Source organism: Falco cherrug, chromosome 1 (assembly GCF_023634085.1).
Source record: "Falco cherrug isolate bFalChe1 chromosome 1, bFalChe1.pri, whole genome shotgun sequence".
Classification (NCBI taxonomy): Eukaryota; Metazoa; Chordata; class Aves; order Falconiformes; family Falconidae; genus Falco; species Falco cherrug.
The window spans coordinates 88,589,708-88,615,665 of NC_073697.1; positions in this window are offsets into that span (position 1 = coordinate 88,589,708).

Here is a 25,958-nt window from a genome sequence, read left to right on the forward strand (position 1 = left end):
CACCCTAACCTACCCTTTGTGAACACATGGAAAAGCACAGTGACGTGCAGTAGCTGACACTGTCTAACTCGAGTCTCATTTTCCTACTGCAAGCAGGACCAAGTTGAGAACAAATGGTGCTCAGTCAAAACCAGATTTAATAAAATGGCAGTTATGCACAGCTCTGGCAGTCCCAGAGGACCTCACTTCAAATATCCACAGTTTGAAATGTAAACGAATAAAATAAGATTCCTTCACTTACAGGATTCCTCATCCTCCTCACATCCTCCCAATCATCAGTTTTGATGCCCTTCAAAGGCAAGATCAAATGCAGGAAGCTGGCACATCTGGATTGGATCTGTGCTTTAATCCCACTGTTTAGATGCCAGTTTCCTCTTCTGTGGTGGCAGTCCCTCTGCAAATCACGCTCAGAATCAGGGGAACAACCAACTGTGAGTTTCTTTCCACTGTCTTCAGAGTTAAGACAGGAGTTTAGCTGTGGGGTTTCTTGTGCCCCAGCTGCAGTGCTTTAGCCATGGCACTGTGCTGATTCTGCGGTCAGAAGGGTGACACCATAGGAACAACATCCATCTAGCTCCAGTAAAAAATATTCTGGCAACTTGCAAGACAATTACTAAGATTTCACTCATTTGTGTTTGTTTCCTCACAGTGGAATTCAGGGTATGTGGTGGTGGAGTCCAAACAGCCCTAGAGGCTTTTGCATGACTGCCAGTCATGGTCACTCCTGAGAAGAGAGATAAAGCAATGGAAAGGAAGGAATCCAGCTGAGGGAAGGAACATGCATATGGACAAACCCATCCCAGCAAGCATTGCAAGGAGGAGCAGGGTGCCCGAGTTCAACATGTCCTTGGGGACAGAGCTTGGAAGCAACAGGAAGGACTTTTGAATGCGCTCGACAATGGCAATATGAGCTAGCTGCTGGCAAGGACTATCAATGGTAGCATTCACATGTTATGCTTCTCTTTCCTCTGTTTTGAATGCCCCTAGCAGGCCTGTACCACTCTAAGGTACCAAGCCCATACATACATCAAACCTCTTCTCTTTGGTCTATTTCAAGGCTGGACATGGACCTATGCTGTTACACCTGTACATGAGAAGGCCCAGGAGCAGCTCCCTACAATCCCACTGATCTCTTGCAGTCAGGAACTGACAAAAAGGGGAATGGTACTGTACCCTGCAGAGACAGCCTGGCGTGTTTAAACGGCACCAGCTGGAAAAGTGACTGCTGAATACTGGAAACTGCTTTATCTATGGGGATATCCATTTAGTGTAAGGAAACTCTTGTCAAACTGACCAAGACCTTCTTGCCCTAATAGTAGGGTATTCTCTACCCTCCACTGCTCCATGTGCCCTTCCCCAGGAGTCCTGTGGCACCAGATAAAATGGCCCAAGGTCAGAGTGTGTTCTGAATGGCAGCTGTTGTAGCACCCACAGTGCTCTGCCCCTAGCCTGAGCCAGAGCATTACTGACATGAGGCATCTAGCCCCAGCCAGCCTAAGAGGTTAGACTCCAGCAACGTCTTCCCATTCCCGGCTGGCTGTCTCCCATGTGGCGACGCATAGCACTATTCACCCGACTATTGGCCCAGCCCAGAACTGTTTTTATTAGAAAACACTAAGGCAAGCCTTTCCAAGCCTCAGAAGAATCATCTTGTAAAGATCTGGGCTTGAGATGCCAAATGATTGCTGCTTTGGCGGAGTCTGCACATTCATTTTTTATTGGTCACAAACGCTTTCCAGATGCTGGCATGCTGGCTGCAGATTGCAACTCTGGGGACTTGGCTCCCAGCCCCAGTCACTTTGTTAAACTCTTGACCTGCTGTGGGTTAAAAGAAGCGGGGAATGGGACTGAGTCACCATGAGGGCATTGCTAAGAGAGAGTGCGCACTACACAGCAGAGACCCATTTCAGCAGCTTTCTGTGCTCAGCTGGCATGGAAAACATTTAAGGTGGTCCACAGCAATCCAGCTCAGCTGCCAAAGCTGGTGAGAACTGCAGCATAACACCAGTCTGGGGTTTAGGAGCAGGGACAGAGAGGCTGCCCTGCAGCTGGATTTTCCACACTGCAGCCCATACACTTTCCATCCTTTTTTCCTCTGCACAAGTGGATTTCCCATCCCTACTCCAATACTAAAGCAAACCTCTGAGCCAGAGCCATGTGCAACATCAGACTGAAAGCTGAAGCCAGGAAACCTTCCTTGGGTTCAGGTTTCATGACAAGCCTGAAACTTGTTCATCAAGGAGGTTTGCAAACCTTTGGGGAAAAAAAGACTTTCTGGATTCCCAGTTTTTCCAGGATGCCCCAAATAAGGGGGGAAAAAAAGAGAAGTAAAGAAGCAGAAGGAAACATCATTTTGATAGAGCTGTTTGATATTTTTCTGAATGGAAAAATTTCCCTTTGAAAAACATAGCTGTTAAAAATCATTGGGGTTTTTCTCCTTTTCAATACAGGAATTTTTTTAACTAGTATTTTGCACTTTTTGATAGATTCCTCAACCGAAATTCCTCTGCAGTTGATGACTTTCTTTAATCTCAGTTTTCAAGGAGAAAAAGTTCTCTCAAAATCTCAGTTCAAAGAGAACACTTTGATCTGAAACAAAATTTTTCATTCTGCTTTGAAATATCCGGCCAAAAGTATTGTTTCAGAGAATATATTTCCATTCAGAACTTCTGGACAGAAAGGAAACCAGTTCTCGATGAGATCTATTGACCTGAGCTGTGGTGCACAGTTTCCCCTTCCCCTGCATGGGGCAACCTGCCGGGGGGTACTCAGGGAGCAGAGTCCCTCAGCATGTCTTCTGCCCAGGAACACCTCAAGGCTCTCACTCCCACTCTCCTATCCACTCCCTTAAGAAAATGGTACCTAAACCAAAGCCCTGAGAAGCTCCTCATCTCTCTGCTGGAGCAGATGATGAACTATGCTGCAGCAGATGCCAGGCAGGACAGTGGACAGGATGCTGGTACGAGAATGCAGATGAGGGCTAGAGATCTGTTGAAATCAATCAGCTCCTCCAGCACTCACACAATGATGTGGTGGTGACAATGGCTGTTAACACCTGGTCACTTGTCTGCTACTGCTTCAGCGGGGCAGACTGCTAGCAGAGGTCTCCTTGCTCCCCTCCACCCTAGCAGCCAGGGATGGAGATTTTTCGAGACACAGACAGAAGCAGGATGCTGAGGGACAGCTGGGTACCTCGCTGCTCTCTTTAACTTCTAACCTTCCTTCAGACCTCCATGGGAGCGATGTCACCCACAGGCCAATGCATCAGAGCAGGCAGAGCCTCAGGGTCTTGAGCAAAAAAAGGCAAGAGCAAGCAAGCCAGTCCTTCTGTTCAAGCCTTCAACAGCCACCTAAGGAAGAGAAGCCACAGGCAAAGGTTTCAGTAGAAGCTGGGATCTGCCTCTTTGTACTCATCCTGCTCAACAGAGGCCTGCCCACAGCTCTCCTGCCCTTGTCTGCAAGCAATGCATGATTCCTCCAGCATTACTTGTACATATAGAAAGCTCTGCAGTCCTGAGGGAGTATTGGGAGAAGGTTTTATCCCATGGAGCTGGTCCAGTGATGCTAATTAAATCATCACATTAGAGCTGGGGGCTTTCTTGAGTAAGTGTTACCACTTCAGCTGAATCACACTTCAGATCATGGCCAGGTGTGCTGCCTAGACTCCAGAGAGCCCTGCCAAACTCATTTCACTTGTGATGCTAAGCCCAATTCCAGCACAGTCTCCAGAGATTAATAAAATAGTGGAGCAATCCAGCGTAAACTCGAAACCTTTTAGATTCAGCCAAGTGGAAATCCAGCCTGACTCCACACCCAAAAACAAACAACTGAGAAAAAGAGAAAGTTTTACATAATAATCTATCCAATGTTAAAGCAGACAGGGTTTCTCCAAGGACATTATGTAATGTCTCGTAAGGGCTTTCAGCTGAATTATCAGGTGACTTGCACAATTACTAAAGAGAAAAACAGAATCACAGGTGAGCAGTGGGTGTGAGAATACGCATCTGCTTGTACATTAGCAGCAGAAGGGAGTCAGATTCAATGAGATTTCATTGGAGATAGGCTCATGCTACAGACCTCAGATTTGGAGTTGACAGGCTGCAAGATCTGTTTAGATCTGATGTTCTGGTCCAGGCCTGTCTTCTCCAGTGCTAGGGAGGACCACTCTGCAATCCTTTGTAGGGGGGACAGACTCCCCAGGGTGAGTTTTCCTGCCTTCTATCTTCAGGCCTTTACATCAGGAAACACTGTTCTGGGACTGACTGATTCTGCCACAAGGACGCAAGAGAGCCCTTGGCTACTATTTCCTTTCCCATCATCCCAAGCATGGGAAGGATGAAAATACTCTAGATGAACTCACACTGTGTAGATGCTGACGTTTACTTACATGCTGTTCTCTTCCCCCATCCCTTCTGCTCGCTGAGAGCTACAGGGGCACACAGGAGGAAGGACATGTGCAAACACTGCCAGTATATCAGATGATATAACTCCTCACACCAGCTTATTGAGTTCTGTCTTAAACTCAGCTCACAGCAAGGAGGGGAAAAAACAACCAACAAACACAAACCAAAACAGCAAAAAGCATCACTTTTTGCTGGGAGTCTGCTCCAGAATCTCTCTCCCCTGATGGTTAGGAACCTTCTAATTACTGGCCTAAAGTTACTTCTGGCTAGATTATACCATGTGTTCTATGCCACTGTTGCCTTTAGTTTAGGCAGTTGTTCTCTCTCCCTGGCATTTACCTCCCCTTTTCCTCCTGTGCTGGTTTACTTATAGAATTTATCTCAGTCTTCACTTTGCCAGAGTAAACTTCTTATTGAGGGAAGATTTATCTAATGGGTTTTATTTTTGCCATACATTGGTCTGCATTTGTCCAGCTTCAACGTTTGAGTGGAGCGGCTTTGCTTACAGATCAGCACTGTCCTTTTAGCATGTCACCAAAGAGGTACCTTATACATCCACTAATGAATGAATGCTCTATTGCTATGCAGAGCACTTTGCAACACAATAAATACTCACATGAAGACAAATCTACAAAGTACTATCAACATGGCAGTGACTATTGAAGCAACAGGTAGATATTAGCACACAGAAGGCAAGAGAAGAAAAAGGTAGATGATACTGAGAGCAGTTTGAAAGAGAAAAGGCACCTGGCAGAATGAAGAAGAATTAACTTCCAGACAAATGCACAGACCTGGTACTGCTCTTCCGCAAGGCCCTAGGCAACAAACTGATGGTGGACTGCAGTAGAAAGAACCTTCCCTAAAGAAGAAAAACCAAGTGCCACCAAAATTTTTATATTAAAATGTCTTTTCTGTAGACAGTTCTAGTAATATCAGAGTAGTTCTGCACATGGAATCATAAAATTATACCACAGGAAACTTAAATCCTTAATAATCTCCCACTTGCACCATAATCAAATTGCAAGTATCATAACCGTATTGTGGTAAAACCAGCCAGACCAGCAAAGGAGAATGCCTCTTGGGTGAGTACATGCAAGTCTCACATGATGTTGGGATGAGACAGGAAGGCTTTGTCCTGTCAGCTTTTGAGTTCCATAATGCTTTTCAGTGTAGTAATATTGCTTATATGCATACTGTCTTCTCTCCTGCGAGTGCAACCCAGAGATACATATGGGAACCCAAGCCAGTGGATGCAGCTGGCTTAAATACATCTGTGAACTGCATTTCCAGCAGAAATTGCCTTAGACCCCATTTTCTGGCCAAATTATTGCTAACATTTTGAAGCAGTTTCTACTGGAGACATTTTTAAGGCTAGATTTTGTATATGGATATAAATCAAACAATTCCATTGACAGCTGACAGAATTATTCCAGATTTCACTGTGGCAGCTGATGTAAAATCTCAGCATTTCGTGTCCCTCCCAAACTCTGCTGTGAAGTCTTGTTGGTTAACTAACTTTTGTATTTCACCCAAGAGGCAGCTGCATTAGACTAGAGAGTGAATAACTCTCCAAGTTAATCCGTTACACTGTGTTGCTTCCTACAGAGAGACCAGGGCTACACAAGAGCAGAGTCTATTATAATTGAAGGTAAGTACAACTGATTAGGTAGAATTCTAGGAGATAAGGTCAATCACCCAGGAAGCTTTAAAACACATTCATCTCTCTTTTAAATGCATCTAGTTCTATGTTTTATAGATTCAAAGACTTTTAGTAACCACTGCAGCAAGCCACCAGCAACACCTACTGTTTAAATGATGGGTGTCCTACCAACAGCTCTTCTGCTCCCCCTAGCACTTGTTCCTATTATTGCAGATTTTTTATTGAATTGCCAATTACTACTAATTTGACAATGTTCTGATTGCAAAACTGCGTTTCACCCCCCACATGGAACCTGTGGGAAGGGAGGATGGGTGAGAGTCATGAGAAGATTCCCCTGAATCAACCCGGGAAGAGTTGGTTTCAACTCACCCCTACGCATACGGCCCTCATGACTCCCACACTTGCAAGGAGTTGCAGAGCTTGCTTCTCCCAGGGTCCACCACGGGCCAGAAAGTTCATTTGTTTTGCTCCCATTCTGGAAGCTCGTTCTTGTGCTCCTCTTTAGAGTACAGCAAAAGGTATGGCTCTAGTGTTTGTGCCTGGATTTGCACTGTCAGGCTTACCTATACCTGCATGTGAACGCACATACACAATACATAGCATAGGCAATTTATAGCAGATCTCCCTGAAATTCTTCCACTTTGAACTCTGCTAAGTATCAACATTATTATTACTATCTTAAATGTCTGCAGGACATACCACTGCTAATTCACAGATCCAGTGGATCTCAAACCTCACCTCTGGTGCATCTGTACAAATGCATCATAGCAGCCACTTGGACACACTACCTCCCTAGACCAATGGGAACTTCCAGCACAGAGCTGCTCCGTGCATGCAGCATGCTGCCTCTGAATCAGGGCATTCACAACACCAACATCAGCACCTTGCATCAGGAATATCATTGCTCTTCCTCTATGTGTTCTCTATGACTCACCATCTATTCTCATGTTTGCATTTGGTTCTTTGTAAGGATTTAATCAGTAATAAATAAATACACATATGCATCCATTACTCAAATACTCCAAACCTGTATCTGATATCATGATGCTGACAGGCATCAAGAAAGGAACAGTGGGGTTTGGGGTCCCTTATCAAGGGGCAAAGATTGATGTTAATATAGATAGCCTCACGCTTAACTAAAATGAGAACAGGGTCTACAAAGAAGGAGAAAACGATAGTCTTCTAGGGGACAATCTTTGAAAAGAAAACTAAAGAAATCTCCTACAGACACACCATTTAGATTCCTCAGGGTTAAGGCAGGAGAAGGCTCCCCAGAACACACCCTAGGGTTAGGGAGACGGGAGTATGACTAATTCTAGTGCATCAAACCTCCCTCCCTCTGGAAAATAAGGAATAAACACTGAGTGTTAGGGAGCAGCTAGCAGTTTGGGACTGGAACTTCATCTCCAGGAATTTCTTACCCTCATCTCTTTGCTGACTGGGAAACAAATTTCTCCCTTATAAATATTTCCCTCTTTCTCCGTCACTCCCTTCCTCTGAAAGTGTAAAATGAATGAACTGGATAGCAGATCAAGAAGAAAAAGAAGGTGTGTTTATTAGAAGCTAAAGAAAGTAAGTATCTACCTTCAGTTGTAAGGATTGGCATGGATTCCTAACCATAAAGATAAGCCTCCACAGCTGTAGCTCTAGCAGGTTAGATCTTCCTCCAAGCATGATAGGCCTCAATCCAGTGGATAATACAAAGAGAACAGGGATTTCCCCAATATTGGTACATACTATGTTAAGTTCTCCCTTCAGGCAATATATAATGAACGAATTATAAACCCTTGAAATCTAGTTTTCTAGTACAAACACTGGTAGATCCTTGAAACAGTCATATTGATAAAACAATTACACCGGATAGCATTGTTTACTAACTGCAATAATACCCGTAATAAACTATAATTACCTTGATATTGTAATACTGTACTATGATTACAGCTAAAACAAATATTATGCTGAACTAATGCAACTAATTTAGCATATATAAAAATCTTAGCTTAATTTCAAGTTTCACAATTGCAGAAAGTGCCAAAACAAATTGAAGTCCACATGCAGAACAAAAGGGAACAGAAGGTTATACAACCAGCAGTCTTCAAAGAGAAAAAGGGAAAAGCCTGGCAAAGGGAAGCACTTTACAGAATCTGAAGGAAAAGAATGTTGGGAAGGTTATAAAACAACATGGTAAAGTGGTCACAAAAAAGTTTGATTTTCCCTTATAGGATTAGCAAAATAAGCAAACTGCACACGTGCAGTGACAAATTATTTGGTTACAAATGATTTGTTTAATATGTATACATCTGAAGAACACACTTAAGTGAAGCTCTAAAATAGAACTACACTGCTGTTCCTACTGTAATAGCATGAAGCATCGTAGCTGTACTATGATCTGCCATGTCCTGTGGAGGAAAGTTCAGACTATTCCACAACCTCTTCCAGTGTCCTTTGGAGCTTCAAGAAATATGGCAAGAAACTTTACAGAGTCATGATAAAGCTGCCCACCTAAGATCATCTTTAAGGTGCCCTGGCTGGCAGTTGTTACTAACAGTGCTTCGTAACTGTGATGGGTTGTATAGCTTTGAAACAGTTATGTGGTAGGTATGTTAAAGCAGGAAGATAAATCCATATTCAAGTAGAAATGAAAACACTTCCATTTGCTAACGCTGAAATGTATGTGTGTGTGCACAAACACACTTGTGCACACACCTTCTACTTGACCATGCTGCCTTCCAAATGCAGTGTTGCTGCACAGTGCACCATGGCTTTGGGGTGATTGCTCCAAAGGCTTTAGGATGAGGATACTTTTTTCCACTCTCCAACTCAGTGTTAAGAGTAACAATTCTTTGGCTTTTGCCCCTGCCTGATTTTGTTCAGTGACGGTTAATTTTAATGTTTTGTTAGATGTACTGCACACTTTTAAAAATGGTGTTGAGTAATAAAATAATTGCAATGAGCAGGCTGGACAGGTCCTCCTGGCCTATAGAAAAGACTGAATATGCCACCTCTTGGTTCCCATCCTAACCCCTTGTTCAACTGCCTTTTCATCTGCTTATTTCAGTACTGGATCCACCCTACACATGAAAGGCTCAGCAAGCCATCATGCAACCTAGCCGAGGTTTGTGCAGAAATCTTACATGCAGGCAGAACAACAGTTAACATGGTTTTGGTTAACCCCACAACACCAACATCTCCAACTTCTCAAGAGCAGTGATGACTCTTCCTCTACCACCTCACACTGTCATAGCTGAAATGAAGATGAAAACAATTTTCATCCATCCCAGCCTCACCCCACTCAGCACAGATGTCTGTGAAACACTGATAGTTCAAGTCATAAGAAATTTTTGGAACTGGTGGGCACATACACACTTAGCTTACACTTACCATAAACACTGTTTGCCCTGAAATTGCCTAGTAAGCATTCATGCCTGAGTGACCCTCCTATTGCTTGCTGCTGCCATTCAAAGCACTGTATTACAGGTGTGGAAGTGTCATTGGACCACGAACTCCACATTTTCCTTTGGAGCGAGAGGAGCAGGGTAGGTCTACCAATGCTGAGCTTCAAGCTGCTGCAGGTAGATTTCTACCATCAAAGTGGTTCTGATATCTCTGCATTACATTGTAGTCACTCTAATTTAAGGAGAGAGGAAGGAAAAAAAAAAAAAAAGATTGGAGACTGATGTTTTATGAAAGTTGAGATTCTCCCCCTCTGCATGATACCATCTCCCACATCAGAGAAAGCCCAATAGCCGTGGGCTTCCCATCCAGTTCTGGCTCCTAAATGGCAAAGCTGCAAACAAACTCTAAATTAGGCAATGACTTCAGGTAAAAGCAGAATTACCACACACTTGTCAAGCAGCCAATTCAAAGCAGCAAGACCTGAGGAGGAGACTGAAAGTTTGATGGCTTTTCTGGCTTGATTGGCTGCCATGATGCCCAGGATGACCGATGACACTTTCTTGGGCAGGAGCCATCTCCTGCAGGGCCCCACACCCTGAGCAGAGGCTGCTCTCCTTCAGAGCAGCTGGCTCCTGCAGTGGGTTCACTGCCTAGATATTTGCTCCTTCCTGGCTCCTGAAACAGGTCCTACTTGTGGGGGGGGGGGGGGGGGGGGGGGGGGGGGCGGGGGGGGGGCTTGGTGTGTCTCTGGTATTTATAATTACACATTTATTGAGCTTGTGCAATCCAAACTCCAGCTTCAGGCCAAAAGTTCATTGCTAGAGGGGTTCAGTAAAGAGTTTCCTCCTGAGAATGGAGCATTACATCACTTGCCAAGTGTGTCAGGCGGTTTTCCAGCCTCCTGTTGGGTCACACCCATTTTTGACTACTCTAGTGGCTGGATACTGTACATGCCTGGCCATATCCTTAAGCTCCATTGGATTAATTGTGTCTGTACACTCCAGACATCAGAAAAATGAGTAAGGTTGTCATACAGCCCTTCTTGTCACAGACCTCAGGACCCCCGAACAGCTGAAGCAAGTCAAGACGTAAAGGACGAAATTGGGTTTCCAAGCAGCAGACAGCCAACTGTTGAATATTTTGCATGTATATCCCTAAAATATCAGACCGTTCTTTGCAAATCTCATCACACAGACAAGTCTGTGGTGACAATAATGACATTTCCTGATGGAATGTTTAATAATCTCAGGGACACACTGCTTATCATGCTAGAGACAGTGCATACATTACAAAAAGCGATGGTTCCTGCCCTAAAGAGTTCATAGTATCTGTTCAGCATGATACAACGTTCCTTTTGTATTATTCTTGTAGCATCATGAAAAGCTGAACAGTTAATAATGTATTAACATCTCGCACTCAAGGAAATACAAATACTGGTCCTTCCACATGCCACTAAGGGATCATTGCCTGTCTCTCCATACACAAAACACATGCCTGAAGACCCAGAAGTAAAGAAAACAGCTCATCTCTAATGCTCTTCTGTGATATTGCACCATGCTGCTATGACAATAGAAGAATTCTAGTGTGAACAGATAAACTAGAACTCTCACACAGGCAGTTTTAGTTTACTATGGAGTTTGATACCACTGTTGGTAGTAAACCAGGGGAACAAGGCTAATTTTGTTATCAATATCCAGGTTCATGTGAGTTTAAATGCTCTTCATTAGCCTTTATATAAATCAGCTCCCTCAATGACCTTACTGCATTAAGCCTTGCAATGCAGTCAACAATTTTGTAGATGGGGAAACTGAGGTAAAAAGTCAGAGGCCTCTCAAGGGATCACAGAGTGAGTGAAACTGAAACCAAGAAGACGTACCTGTCACTAGTCTATACACTCTATTTGCTGTCCACCAGGCTCAATGTCCTCTATCTCAGATGGGAGCACAGGCATATAGGCTGATTATGAGAAGCAAGTTACAGGAAGACATGGATTTTAGCGGAAGAACAGACAGGAGTAGAGGGATTAATGTGATTTAATTGGTCACTTGGGGAGGAGAATTGGCAAACATAAATACAGTCCTATTCAGCTAAATTTAACTAGCAGATAAAATGGGCCCTAATTGTAGACAGATACCTATACTGCTGTAGACGCCAGGTCCCTTTTCTGCCAAGGAAACCAACAGGTCTGTGCCTACCAGCCTCAGAGCTCCTGCACTCTAAAAGGAGCAAGGGACACACAAATATGATTTGGGGATATACAAACAGTACAGTTTGGTGATTTCTTTCCAAGCCAAGGCTATCAGAATCAGCATAACTTCCTCAGCTCTGACCCTGATGCAAGAGCACCCTCAACTCCCACTGACCAGGGTGGAAACCACACGTACTAAGAACTTTGCATTATGAGGTTCTTTGTAAGGATTACCCCCTAACACTGAGGCCTTTGCTCAATGCAAGAATCTTGTGTGGTTCTAAAGTTCCTGGAGCCACAAACCCAGAATAACACACTTTTTTCATTCCCCGTGTAGCACATCCTGCAGCCAATATGGTGCCTGGGACAATGGCCAGTGATGTTTCTGAATGTTTTGCAAGTCCTGCCAGAGGTTTTGAGCTCAGCAGATCCCATGACAGGCACTCATCTTGTGATTTGAGACTGGCTTGCTGCAGCTAAGATGGGCAGCATTACCTGCTATATCTGCCCCTCAACACAGGGCACATCAGCCATCAGGCATCCATCTGGTCTAAAGAAAATGATCAGTAAAATGTTCTGTCAATCTTTAAACCTCACTGTGGCACAGCTTAGCTGGAGAACGCCCTGAAATCCAAGGTAACATTTTCAAAGACAGACACATATGCAAATGCAAGAGAAAAACAGGGGCTGGAAGGAGCCTCCAAATATAAATCACATTGTTGCTGACCAATAATTGTGCCAGACCACCTTAAATGGACACTGTGCCCATCTGCTCTTCCCCTCTCCTCCCCCACACCTCCTCCCTCAGGGTTGTAAACCATCCTGCAATATTTAAAGTAGCATTGTTCACCTCCCTTCTGAAGCCCCTGGACCATTTGAGTGGCTATATATTCTCTGTGCTGTTTGTTATTCCTGAGGACATGCACATTGCTGAACATACTAATAAAAATTTCATAAAAGAGGTTGCCAAAGGGGTGTGTATAAGGGGATTTGTAAAGCTCTCTCTCTCTCTCACACACACACACACAACACACACACACACACACACACACACACACGCACGCTCACTCTCCATTCACCATTAAGAAAGGGCTGCAGCAGGCAAAAGCAAGTACCTCTACAACAAAAAGAAACAGCTCTGCTCCTGAATGGGACCAGGCAGTCTTAGGTAACAGAGCAAAGATCTGTATCATCCAGTGATTCAATATAAGCAAACACAGAAGCGTGTTCCTTTGCAATCCCCAGCAAGTTAAGTGAAAGGCAAGAGGAACTAGCAAGAAAATGCCTGTATAAGGCATGCCAGTATAATAGTGCTGCGTGTGCATGTTGGTGTACTGCATACTTACTCATCCGCAGTGAGCGTGCTTGTACCTTTCCTGAGTGCAGACTAAAAGGACAAAGAGTAACACTGACTAGAAAAGTATTTGGGAAGAGTGCTCTCTTCTCCCCTCCCCGCGCCACCCCACGCCCCCCCCCTTTTATTTTTTTTATAGCTTCAGTGCCCGACTGTTTGCTCTAGAGACTGAAATCTCGACCATCCCCTGCATGTAACACGTAACACGAGCAGCCCGTTTTGGCCACATGCTGCCATCTTCATGGGATGATCTGCCTGGGAGTGCTGGGCTCCTCTCTGGCTGGTATCTCCCGAGATTGCCAATCCCAGCCTGGTCTCTCCACAGGTTTTGGGATCTGGAAGGCTGAGACCTTCCAAGTTCACTTCCTTTAAGGTGACCAACCACACTGAGGTCTGTGGCTTCTTATTGCTACCTACTTTAGCTTAGGATTGTTGATCTTTACTTTATAATGCTCATTGTCTGCAGCCTGGGACTCAGCAGAGTAGCACTGAGGCTGGTTCCTGACTCTAATCACGTACAAATTTTACAAAGAGCTAAACTTTCTATATGGTTTGAAGCTCAGCAAAATCATTAGCCTCACAGGCTGTCCTGCCTCAAAGCTAGTGAGAATTAGGTCTCATGTGACTGGAGGAATCTAGGATAGCTAAGGTGCTAAGGAATGTTTTCTGGTGATCTGTTTGATTCCTTTTACCTTTGCATCTTCCCCTGGATGATCAATGCTCTGCTTAGCAGATTTAACACTCACTTTCAATAACTCTGGGTTGTTAGTTCAGATTTTCTGGGCAGGACATGGGATTTTAAGCACCTCTTAAAACTCTTGAAATTGGTCTGTGTGCAGTATTCACCGAATGCTGTGCTCCACCTCCGAGCGACTTCTGTGTTAAGTGGTGAAGTCACACACATTTTATCTGAGCTACATCTCTGCCTCCTGGATGGAAAGCACAATATAAATGTATGTCATTAAAATCAAATACAAGCAGAAAAGAAACAAAAAGCCCACAAGATCAACAAATGCATGTTTTGACTGTACTGAAAAGGTACAGCATTTATGGAATTGTAAATAAATGACCTAGTGAAATCAGGGTCTTTGTTAAGCCAGACATTAGGAAATTATTGCAATGCAGGTTATTGCCCTTTCAGCGAGTAACAGCCCGCATGGAATGGTTATGGCAGAGCATTCAGTTACACATTAGGGATGTTTTTATTATAACACATATTTACAGGTTTCATGATCTGCCTTGTAAATACATATTACGGAAATGCAAGCAGTCAGTTTTCAGTGCTGGCCCTTAAATATTTGCCAATTTTACCCCAGATAAACAGCAACAGTCTCACAGGATGGAGAGCTTTCTTTGTAGTTGCCACAATAGGAAACATCCAGAAAAGACAGCATGTATTTAAGCAAGCAGCAAGCTTAAAGGAACCAACTGTCTTAACACTTAGGAAAGAGAACTTACACACAAAAAGATGGATGTTCCAGAGATGAGGCCTACTCCATTCTTTGAAATACATTTATACAGATGTGGGCATTTGGGTGGGCTGGTGGTTGGGTGCCTGAACCTCCAAGGATTCTTATGTAACACCAGGATGCTATTTCTGTTCAGTTTTCCACCCAAGTCTCATGCACGATCTACTGCTGTACCATAGCAAGCATTAATAATTATTACACAGGCAAACAGATGCAGATTGCGTGAAGTGCTTTGGCCACGAATTTACTCATATGCAAAAAAAATCACTGAGAAGAACAAATTCTTTTCCAGATTACAATCTGTATGTGCTGAATATTCCATATCCATTCACCAACCCAGCAAGCTTCACGTATGTATATTTAACACAAAATGTACAGATGTTCACTGTAATTTGCCTCACTGAACATCATGTCTATTTAATCCATTTTGAAGGTCAAATATATTTTAATATTTTGGCAAATGCCTTTGGAACCGACTTAATTAAACACTACTGTTAAATAGGGCAGTAAGTTTTCCTCAAAAATGCTTACAACAACTAGTCCGAACAATTAGCTACAGGCTTAGACCGATGCAGCTGGAGAACTGGAGCTGGGCTTACTGTGCTCTGCCAGACCTGTGCTGGCTCTGAGCGAGATCAGCGTGGGTGCCTGCGCTGCATTCCTGGCAGATTGCTACACAATTGGTGACAAGGAGCAACAGCAGAAGGCACCGAGGCAGAGCACAGCAAAAGAAGTAAAAGCTGGAAAATTTAAAAAGTGAATCAGTGAGGAAGCTCAGCAATGCTCTAAACCTAAGGGCAGCTCATCTACAAAATGTCTGAGACTCACTGTTCAGAGCATCACACAGGTATTAAGGTGAATGAAGTACTAGTGCACCCAGGAAGGAATCCAAGAGCTGGGACTGGAAATCAGTTGTTTTTAGAAGATACTGCCTTCATGTGAAATATATACATAGAAAAATATATACAAATCTCATGGTACACATATGTAACAGCACAGATACACTGCTTTGCTATATGAGTGCTCAAGAAAGACACCTTTTGCATGTCAGCAGGAGTTTATGCAGGGTTTTCACGTGAAATGTACATCTTATTTTCACACATCAGTTCAACAGCACGCATGAATACCAGATTGCAGGCACATGTGTACATGCATGTGTTCTTGTGAAATACTCTGGCAAGTATGCAAGCTTTAGGAAAATGTTCTGTCAGACATTATGTTGACAGATGTAGATGCAATGCCTCTTCCAACTTACAGAAACCAGTCCAGACATCATCTTTCCATACACAAAGCCAAAACTGGAGTGTTAAAAATTCAGCATTGACATCACATCCAATCTTTTAATTGTTATCACTTGACCCTTTGGTCCATGCTTGTTCGAGGCAGCTTCTTTTTTATTAATATCTCAGCACACTGTGTGACACAACTTGAGTGTGTCCTAATTTAATTTTAATTAGTGCCGACTTTTGCTTTCCTCACTAATGAAACAGTGCTCATTACGAAGTGTAATTGAAGACCCCTAGAGGGAGGGGCGCCTGGAGACCTCATTGTGTTGGTACCCGGCATCCTGCCCAATAAAATTCCCCTCTGAACGAAAGCAGTTTTATCATTAATTCATACTGCAGGGGGCCTAACTAGCTGCCAGCCGCTGAGTTCATACTGCTCTTAGGAAGAGCCCAAAGCCTGTTTGTTTTCTCCAAAGAAACAATTCCAATTTTCTAATGACTAAAATACTTACCTCATAAATCCTTCGGTCTCGTTGTTAAAAGTATCTTTGAACATCGTCTGTTATGAAAGTATGCCTCTTCATTAGAAGCAGACTATTCATGAACTTTTTTCTGCGTGCTTTTAATTGAGCTTGAAGGATACAAATATTGACTTGTGGTTAACTCCATTTTTAAAAAAAAAAAAAAAAAAAAAAGGGAAGGCTATGTGCTCTGCTTACAAGCACTCTAAGATGACCCGGGCAATTGCAGTAAGAAACAAATAAAAGTCAGATGAGCAGGCCAGGCAGGTGGTTAAGTGATCATCTTTGGATACACACATGGACTGCCACACGGAAATAAGTCTGCATGCCCAGAGCACCACCAGGTTCTCATTTTCTTTGCTCCATACGTGTGTAAGCATCATAACTGCAGAGAAAAATTCTTCAGATGACTGCATGTACATTGTTTATGACAGACTCAGGGGTTTTTGTAATTCTGGCTTCAAAGGCTTCCCCTCTCAGTAACTAGACAGAACACAGAACTGCCATTGCACTCTCTCTGAGTAATAAAAAAGTATTAACAGGGATTTGTTCAGAAACTGTTACTGTACTTTAGATTCACCTGCTTCATTCCAAGCCAAGACTGAAGCACATCAAGCCTCTACAAGAGGACAAGACTGAGCAAAATGGGTCTTCCAAGTTCATCAGTGCTACCACAGTATCAAACACTGGGAACAGTAGAGTTCTGGCACCAACGAGGGTCTTCAGTCTTGGCAGATGGCACCGTATCTTGCAAGAGCTGAGGGTGCACATGCCAACAGAGACACAAATCTGTCCAGGAAGGGGACACAGATTTACATACAAAACTGATCTAAATTTGCACTAAAACTTTCACTTCATCAGTATGGGATTAGATTTTACCTATCACATACTGGGATTAGAGGCACTTAACCTAGCGCTAACCTGAATAGTATCTGTGTGAAAAAGGCACCTCCCACAAACAGGATTATCTGAAAAATGCACAGCCTTTTTGCCCACACAGATCATAAGACATCGCTGATCATGATATTCCCCAAAACCAGCAGCAAAAAGGCATGCATTTTTCAGTTCAGGCTGGGTCCCATGCCAGTACAAACCAGATCCCCTGACCCCCTCCCAATACAGTACAGGCCTAGGCCCAGTACAAACTGGATCCCTGGCCATGTCCCAGTACAAACTGGATCTTCTGGCCTCGTCTCAATACAGACTGGGCCCTGTCTCAGTACAAACTGGAACCCCTTTGGCCCTCTCCCAGTACAGTCTGGGCCCTAACCCAATACAAACTGGAACCCCTGGCCACATCCCAGTACAAATTGGCAGCTGTAGCCCAAAGCACCTGAGCCTGAGGACAGCAGGGAGTGTGCTGGTGTTTGGTTTAGTGTTACATAGTCCTGTGAAGAGCAGGGAGTTGGACTCGGTGATCTTTATGAGTCCGTTCCAACTCAAGACTTTCTACAATTTTACCTAGAGCAGTGGGGATTCAAAGGTATTTTCCCTCTCTGGCTGCAAACACCACCACAGCTTGTACTCTTAATAAATATCTGAAATGACAGCAAAATAACCTCTTTTGGTTTCTACCCCTACAACATTTCTCAAAGCAAAGGCCTCCCAGTCAAGTCTGATGTGTGTGTGTTGATTTGTAACACTCTGCCATCCCATTCCAGGGCAACAACTGCCAGCAAAGCTGACTGTTTTCCAAATCTGTGCTGCCCAAGTTGTATGCACAAGCATTCTCTAGGCTGAGATATGGCCAGTATATAGCATGATCAAAACATAAGGAAAATGGCATGTTTACACAAATCCAGTCCATCTCCTTAACCTCAAATTAATGACTCTTCATTAACTTTCCTGAGATAACCCTGTATAAAGCAACAGCAGAATGAAAAGATCAATGGACAATCTTGCATTCAGGTGACTCCATTTCCAGTGCAGTTTGGAAGATGAACCACAATTTAATTGCATCTCATAACAGAAAAAAATCTGTGCCGTGTCCATTATAAGCTTGGGCTTTGGTGAAAAAGTTGAGGGGGACCCAGGGAAGGGATTTTGCCTACTGACTCACAGCACCCGTCACCAACAAAAAACCATTAGCAAAACTCAGTCCCTTTAATAATGAAGTGTCTGATAGACACTGCTGCTGTGGTTCTGCTATTAATCTTGTCCTGATGCTGTTACATTAGGGGATGTAAACTATCTTTTCTCTCTACTCATTATGGAAACTGTGCAATTCACATCCTCCCAGGAGTGCTCCAATTAGCCAAGCCTGCATCACACTCAGCTTTCCATCAACTTGCTGCGTTACGCTGCACTAGAAAAGCTAACCTCCTATCACAGGCATGCACAGAAACAGCCTGCTGTAGCATATCGCTGATGACTCTTCAGATACATTCTCTCTAAAGTGGCAGGTTTTGGTCCCATCAACAACTCCTGAATCTTTATACAAGAAAGTGAATCCAACAATAAAATATTTTCAAGTAGCTAACAGACACACATAATTCTTGATCGTAGCAGAACTGGAGGGGAAGGCAAAAGCTGTGTGTGACCTTAACCAGGCTACTTTTAACTATCAAGCAAGATTTTGTATTGTCCAGCCCTAATTGAAAGACACTCTACAGTCTGAGTAATGCTCTCTTCCTTTCATGGCACTGTCAATTAGCAGATAGTTAACTCAGTGTTTTGTGCCTTTACCATATTTTGGCAGGTTTTTAGCTCACCTCTTGGGCTTTCCTAACTTGCATTTCAAAGTACACCTACCCCAGCCCTGGTGTTTTACATGAACAAGTGGGTTCTAGGAAGACTTGCTTTTGCTTTGTTTTGCTTCTTCCAGTTTGAAAGCAAATGATTTCTGCAATATTTCCATAGTTTATTTCATTTTGGGTGGCACACAAAATTATTGTGGCTCTCTTAGGTGAGATAAGTAGAGGTTATGGATTTTGCTTCACAAGGGAGCTATCCTCTCCATAGGAACTAAAGCCTGCTTCATCAGAGGATGGTTACAGCAGCTAGAAATGTCTCTCTTAGTCTCTGGTCACACCTCTTGTTCTGCATGCAGCAGCCAAATGATGATGCTAATTCCCTAGCCCAAACTCTGCCACTGCCCTTCTGATCTGCTAGCATAACCACATAAGCAGTTGCTCCCTAATTAAATGCTGCTTATTGAGGAGCTGGCCTGGAGAGGGCAGAGGCTTATTGCTGCTTCCTGTGGCCCAACTACAGCTGCAGAGGACATGCAAATGTAACCACCGCTCCTGGCTGCTCTTGGTTGTTGCCATCACTTTAGGCCGTTTGGGGGACAGCAGAGAATGAATACATAGTATTTAAGATTTCAACCTTCAGAAGTTAATTTCAAGCTATCCTGAAAGTAGGAAGCAACAGCTTCTCATACAAAGTGCTAGAAAGTTGTTGATTACAGGGTCTGCACCCCATAGGCACTGAGCATCCCAGTCACTTCGGTGCACACTGACCATGGAGCTGTGTCAGTGGCAGCCACACACCCCGTCTCACCAGCACACACTGCAGCACTGCTGGCAAAGCAGAAAGGATGCTCCAACGGATGCTGCAGAGACTGAGCAGCCCACAGACATTATTCAACATGTATCCTCTGTTGTGTGTACTTCAGAAAGATGGCAAGAGGGGTTGTTGGGTTTTTTGTTTGGTTGGTTTTGCTTTAAACAGCGTCCCTACAACACGTAACTTTTTAAGCAAGTTCTAATTCTAATACCACTTCACATATCCCAGCCATGCAGCCCTCCCGAATGGCTGGTGACCAGAGCCCAGGCTTGAGACCTTTTTTTGCAGAGAATAGCTATTACTAGTGTTTTCTAAGCTCTCAGCTCTCCTTAGTTTGAAATGCAAAGTATGCAGATGTGCATTAGCAAAACTGCATATTCCACTGCATGGGAGTGAACCACTCTGGAGGTGACATTGGGCAGGGGTTACATGTGTATGGAGCAGCCAGCTGATGTGTGAATCCATTACTGTTATCAGCAATACATTCAAATGACCTACTTTTTTAACAGTCACAACTGCCTGACAGAAGAATTCAGTAAACTGCTGGCATGCAATTCTCTATCTAGAGCGACAGAATAATAACCCATGCAGATACATAGCAGGCTAATCCTCTTCAGGTATAGCTACATTTTTCTATGCAAAGCTATCAAAGAAAGGTAGAAGCAGCCAAGAAAGACCTTTTTAATCCTCTGAATGCTCTTTTCCAACATGGAGTCACCAGGTCACCATAAAAGATGGCGCTGTAAATGGCAAGTGCCAGAGATCCCAGGTTCTCATACAAGCTGAAGATGCAGAAACTCATTCAACGGCACCTAAGTGGCACAGATAGTTTATCACAGCTCCCCTCTGCTATTCATTGTGCCTTTACATTTCTATGAATGAACTTTCTGCATAAACAGCAACTGTCTTGTTCTGAAGTCAGCACAGCCTGCTGAAAAACATACTACAGAGCTCCATTCTTATGAGGAGACATTATTGTTTGTCCTTATATTCCTTACATGTTCATATTTGGGACTGAGTGAATGAAGCTGCATTTCACCTGCAGAAACGTATAAATGCAGCCACATGCATTTAATGCAACTTTCCAATTTTAATACAATCCATCTAAAATATTAAATCATAGATTTTTGTGATCTTAGAAGTAGAACAATTTTACTGACTATAGAAGGATGGTAACAAAACAGTAGTCCTATTACAAGTGTGTTGCAAGTGCATTAAGAATATGCTGAAAAGACAACTATAAATCTTCAGCATTTGCCAGAGACAGGTTTAAATAATGAAGTAACTCAAATGAAACAATCCCACCAACTTCAACAGGGCCAATTTTTCAATCCAGGTCTTACTGCGATTGCATCCTGCACATGTCACACAGGATTGAGCCAGAGCTACAGACAATCCTGATCACCCTCCAGCCACATCTGAAGAAATGTGATTCCTGCCTTCTGTTTTAAAGGTATGAGAAGACAGGCACTCAGGAGACTGTCACTGAGAGGGGCTGATCCAAGCCACCCTTGGGTTACCAACGAACTGAGTGCCTGGCACAAATATAGCACCTCTGGACCAAAGTCAAAAAGGGTATGAAAATAAAAGAGGAGGAGCTGACTCAAAAATCTGCTTTTCCTAAGTAATACTGTGTCAGGAACTATCTCCTCTCTTCTGCTCCCAGCATTTTGAAGGACAGGGAGCTTTTGGAAATCAAAATCAGTCTGTTCACTACTCATTTGGGAGCCAGGACAGGGACACAGACTGCAGCACTCAGGCTGCAAGGATGGTGAGACAACGATTCATCTGCCCCTCCGCTCTCCTGAACATGTCCACTATAAGTAGGACAGATTACAGCCACAGAGGGTTGAGACACCTCTGGCCAATAAGCACTAACTGGGGGTGGGGGAATAATAAATATATATATATATATATTTATAAAAATAAATCAAACTATTTCTTCTTAGAGGAAGGGGAAAAGAAAAAAAAACAAACAAGAAGAGTGAAGCAAGTATTTTTATGTAGGATACTGAAAATTCCCATGTCCTCATACGTCCCTTGAAGGCGGTAGGCACATAAAAATATCTATGTACTACTTATATCAACAAGCATGTTTAATGTCATGAAATACGCACAAAAAGCAAGTAGAGCTAACAGCAGCAGGAGAAAACAAACATTTAGCTCCAACATACTAAATACAAATATTCAAACAGATACTATGAAGTCCTTAAAGCATGTTTGTGTGCACACGCCTCTCACTGCCACACACATGTACCACCCCACCATTGATAGAAAACCCTCTCTTCTCCATTTGTCCTTTTCTCCTGTTCTTCTTGGGATTACAAACACAGTTTAGCAAATGGCCATTTGAGGCCAAAGCACCCCTACGGTGTGATGTTTCACTCCTTGCATGTGTTACATTTTAACACCTTTAAGAAGGGGTTCAGCTCACATGGGAATAGGGCACTGACACTTGCAAACGCTGGTGAAGAAAAAAAAGGGGCTTTCCAGTACTGCATATCCCTGCAGTTAGAAACAAGAGGCTGGTAGTGTGGGAAAGCTTGTCACTCTGTAATTATGCACAGAATATGTCAGGTACTAAGCAGTACAGTAGCACCAACTTGCTTTGAGTTTATCATCTGAGTGCAAGACTCCATTGCTACGACTTCAGTAGAAAAGCAAACTCGCCAAAGTCAGATTACAGGTTACTCCAGGTTCAGCAACAGCCCTCCAGATTCTTCATCTATCAGACTTAAGAGCAGCTTTCTTCTATAACTAGAGCATACAGAGCCCCGAACCCTGCAAACCACTTGCATCACATGAAACCTTTGTACATAGCCTGCTAAACACCTTCAACACAGTAAACTCATCACATTGTAGTGTCCAAGAAGGAAGGGGGATTCATCTCCACCAGGAGCAGGGATTGGATTTCTTTTCCTGTTGGTGCTCAGGGTGGGCCAGCCCAGCCCCTGCAGCTGCCAACCACAGCCCAGACACTGGCCACTCCTTGCACTTGTCCATGCCAGACCAGAAGCTGCTACCGCAGGAAAAAGGTGGCAGAGATGCTACGTTACTGACACTTGTTCTTTTGAAGCATGCTATATTTGATCCCCTGCATAGAAAGGGTCTGTTTTGCAGGCCGTTTGTTATCTGCTCCTCCAGGAAGCTGTCCATGAACCAAAGTCCGGGAGTCTGCCTTGACCGTGCTTATCAGTTCTGAATTAGCAACCTAAGGTTGCAAAGCCAATTACAAAGGGATTTTTCTACATGGTTTCTTAAAATTAAATCACAAGCAAAAAATGCAGCTTAGTCCTTCAAAAGCTGCAATTTGCTAAGGGCCTGAGGGTGTTTTGGCAAACTCTTCACAACTTCACTCAAATATGATCTACCTCTCTGTGCTGCCAAATTTCAAGATAAACTTCTGTTACACAGACCCCTTAATGTCAGTAAGAGCCTGGTAGCAAGACTGCGGTCTGCACACCTGGGTGTGCAAACCAGGTCAGACAGCTCAGTTCTTCCTACCAAGGCCACTGGAACTGCTCAGGTCAGGGGTAGGAAGAAGACAGACTTCTCATGAACTGATGAAGGCTGTGGATCTGGGGTAAGTAGGTGCCCAGAGTTCAATGTTCAAATGACATAAAGCTAGCTTGCCTCTCAGAGCTCTGCCATTTCACCATGCTGTTCTTGTCCTTGACACTCATTAACGTTCCAAATTATAGAGCATTTTTTTGTGTTCTGCATAATGAGGACCTCCCTTTGACAGAAGAGAGAGAGGCCCTTGTGTTTTCACTTACATTTTCCTTGCAACCATGTTATTTCTGTGACTCTGGGTCTTGTTTTATGGCAGGAACTTTGCTGCTTCCTACACCTCTGTTATCCTTCTGGGACCCTGGAAATGCCAGGGCCTCAGGAAACTCTGGAAACGTAATTCTTCACTGTATAATTCTCATCTTTCACAATATATATTTTTCCTAAACTTTCTCTTCCCAGAAATATCACACACTTTCCAGTTTCATGCTAACTTCTCCTTAAGTTCTATTGTACAACATCTAATTTTTGTAGGTAATCAGGATTAGCACAAAACTCATTAATACTTTTCACTATTATAAATAACTATGTTCACCGAAGTGGTTTTCTTTTTCTTTTGAAATCCACCTCTCATTTCAAAATGGGTCATTTAAATTCCATTTCTGTAAGTTGCATTCCAAACTCATCATGCCTCCAGTATTATTATCTAATGAATCTGCATTGGTTTTGCACCAAATCCAGATAGGAGTATGTTAATAAGCCTCACATACAAGCATTTCAGTTCTTAAATTCCCCTTTTGTGTTCCCTTTTGCTTTCATAGTGACTATAATCACTCTACATGAAAAGGAGACTAAAATGGCCAGCTCACACAATGGGACTTGCTCTGGCATGAGCCAGCTTCAGAGATGATACGAGCACAGACCAAGAGACAGCTTTGAAGATGACATAAAACACTGAGGCTGTATTAGAAGAAGCTGTGTCTTCTTATTTGGAAATCCCACTCCTTTTCTTCTTGATAAGGGTTGCTTCTTCTATGAAATCATCACTGCACAACAGAACAGTGGCAGAACAGTTGTAAGGCTTCGTAACTTGCCTAAATGTCTCTTTAAACATACCCAGACCTTTGCATGTTCCCTAAACACATGTGTAATGTGCAACCCCAAGACATACCCATGCACTCACCTAGCACAGCAACACTCAGAGAACGCGTTTTTATTCTCTCCACAACCTATTTTCCACATGATGGAAGATTTAAAGTTTCTAATTTTTTCCCTTGATGAAGGATTTTCACTTTCTTAACCCCCTGGGGAGACAGAGTCACAGAAACAGCAGCAGGGCACTGTAAATCTTTGAAACTAATAATTATTAAACACATAAATCTATTCAAAGCACAGAGCCCTCAAATACGCTGACTAGATAATACAAGAGAGAGAGATATCCACACATAGCAAAAGGGCCTTGCCATCTTTCCAGACATGAGGCTGGAACTGGATTTCAGTGACAAGGCTTCATTTGCCACAATAGTTACTGGGCAGGAGCCTTGGGAAACCTTGGGCTTCCAGCTTATCATTCCCTGCCACCAGCAGCTCAGCTGGAGTCCCTGGCAGGGAGCTGTAAGCAGAAGCTGGGAAGCAGACCTCCTGAGTAATTTTGATGACCACAACTCCCCATCCATACCAATCCCTTAGCAAATTTGGGCCCCTGAACAAGGAAATGAGGTGACTGCCAAGCCCAAGGCAATAGCAGAGACACCTGCCTCTAGGCTTTACACAGACTCCCTGCTGCAAGCTTGGATCAAATGGTGCCAATGCCAGTCTTGTGCGCTGCTGCTCAGAGGGCTCTGGCTGAAGGAATTCTCCTGCAGCTTCACAGCATCTGATTCTCTCTCGATCCTTCAGTACCTAAGATAAAGCTGTACTAACCTGCTTCATTTTCCACCAGGCCAAAGCGGGTACTTCCCTCTCACAAAAAAAGACTTGGGTGCCAAGCATAAGAATTAGGGCAGGTGAGTTTGAGATACAGAGTCTGCCTTCATTGATACTCTGGCAAAACAGGGAACGAGTGCTGCATCCTGTCAGGAAGCACCTTCTGTATTAGGCACAGCAATGGGATAATGCAGCCAAAGAACAAGCACCCTGCAGCAGCCATGGGAGAACTGAAGTCTCATTCACTGCCAGCCTGATGCTAGAAGGAAAGGTAATGGACCTTCTCAGGCTGTATCTTCCCATTATGGTTCCCCTTTTCAGTCCCCAAGCCCACTGCTTCTGCACATTTAACTACAGTAGCCTTTTGCCAAGGAATGCAGTTGTCATATTTCTAATTTATCTGTCTTTGCTAGCATTTATATGGCCTCCAGCAGGCAGTAACAGATTTCAGCAAGCACCCTTTCCTTGCAGTAGTCAAAATGGTATCTGGTGTGATGCAGCAACAGTTTTCTATGCCACAAAGCTTGAATGCAGCATCTCTGCAGATCTCCTCCTCTTCTCCCCCCTCCAAAACAAAGGAAAAAGCAAAAGCCTGCTTTCAGGAACAACCTTCCTATTGAGTTTGATAGGATGTAAACACAGAATCATAAAATGGTTTGGGCTGGAAGGGACCTTAAAGACCATCTAGTTCCACTAGCGCAGGCTGCTCAAAGTCCCATCCAGCCTGGCCTTGAGCACCACCACCGATGGGGCACCCACAGCTGCTCTGGGCAACCTGTGCCAGTGCCTTGCCACCTT